The sequence below is a fragment of the Rhinopithecus bieti genome, unplaced genomic scaffold (assembly GCF_001698545.2).
Source record: "Rhinopithecus bieti isolate Rb0 unplaced genomic scaffold, ASM169854v2 scaffold_17063, whole genome shotgun sequence".
Classification (NCBI taxonomy): domain Eukaryota; kingdom Metazoa; phylum Chordata; class Mammalia; order Primates; family Cercopithecidae; genus Rhinopithecus; species Rhinopithecus bieti.
The window spans coordinates 80,465-82,134 of record NW_016808661.1 but is presented as its reverse complement, the minus strand read 5'-3'; the positions used below and the strand labels follow the sequence as shown (position 1 = coordinate 82,134).

General features: G+C 39.4%; 1 pseudogene; it reads left to right on the top strand.

Moving 5' to 3' along the window:
- The first annotated feature begins 633 nt into the window (after positions 1-633).
- On the top strand, positions 634-1,476 carry LOC108538714 (radixin pseudogene; annotated as a pseudogene).
- Positions 1,477-1,670: the final 194 nt, after the last annotated feature.

The window sequence follows — 1,670 nt, the reverse complement described above, 5'->3', positions numbered from 1 at the left end:
TGTCCAAACCTCTGTGAAACGGTAGGCAAAAAAAGTCATCAAAGGATTACAGGAGATAATCCACCAATCAGTGTAGCTGTTAAAGATGACTGTGATTAGATAACCAAATATCAAATATCCAATAAGGCAATTAAATTTGGATTTAAAAAAAACCACCAGCTGTACATACATTATTAAATGTTCTAATCTCTTTCATGATTCATAGTCTTATTCTACATAATGATCAAAGACTGTCCACTGTGCTACCTACCATCATTTTAAACACTGCCTGATCTGTATGATGGTGGAATTACGGCTATGGGCATGGCAGATATGAGAAGGGCACACTGAGAAAATGTGAGTGAGATAGAATGTGGAAATATATACAGGTTAAATATGGAAGAGGCAAGGGAAACCCATTAAAATGTTCACCATTATCCTTTAAAATGTACATAGAACTGAAACCACACATACGCATTTGTCAGACATGCTAATTAGTGTTAATCTTCAACAGAAAATAAAAAGAAAAAGAAAGAATGTGAAAGGAGGCAATGGAACACCATTCTCCATTCCCTGGACCAAAAGTAAAAGAAAACCAAGCATGATATCATACTGCCTTAATGCTGAAGAGCTCCCCTTAAATTTGTCTTTTAGCTAGCACAGTCAAACTGGTATAAGTGCTTTGACAAGGTGAGATGCATTCCATCATATCCGCAAAGGCCTGCTTTTCTCTGTTGGTGGTTCAGCTTATGCAGAACATATATGCAAAATAACAGCTCTCATATTGCTTCAAACTCATCGATATACTGCTTTGTATTGCGTTGTCGAATCTGTTGCACACTCTTGTACTTATCACGCACTGCTTTAACATTCTCAGCATGAAGAACATCATTTTGTGCCCAATACAACTGGCAAACAACTTTTTGACCAGGTGGTGAAAACAGTTGGTTAGCGTGAGGTCTGTTTTTTTGGGCTGCTGTATGTAGACAGCAAAGGTTATCCTACATGGCTTAAACTAAATAAAAAGGTGACACAGCAAGATGTTAAAAAAGAGAATCCTTTACAGTTCAAGTTTAGAGCTAAATTTTTCCTGAAGATGTTTCTGAGGAATTAATTCAAGAAATAATCCAGAGACTCTTCCTGCAAGTTTAAGAAGCCATCTTAAAGGATGAAATATATTGCCCGCCAAAAACTGCAGTTATTTTGGCTTCCTGTGCAGTCCAAGCCAAGTATGTAGATTATAATAAAGAGATTCATAAGCCAGGCTACCTGGCTAATGATAGACTCCTACCCCAGCATGTATTGGAACAACACAAACTAACAAAAGAACAGTGGAAAGAAAGAATACAGAACGGACATGAAGAACATAGAGTAACGCTAAGGGAGGATTCTTTGATGGAATAGCTGAAGATTGCACAAGATCTAGAAATATATGGTGTCAACTATTTTGAAATAAAAAATAAAAAGGGGGCCGGGCGTGGTGGCTCATTCCTTTAATCCAGCACTTTGGGAGGCCGAGGCAGGCGGATCACGAGGTCAGGAGTTCGAGACCAGCCTGACCAACATGAGGGATACCCCGTCTCTACTAAAAATACAAAAGAATAGCCAGGCTTGGTGGCTTGCGTCTGTAATCCCAGCTACTCAGGAGGCTGAGGCAGGAGAATCACTTGAACCCGCGAGGTGGAGGNTGC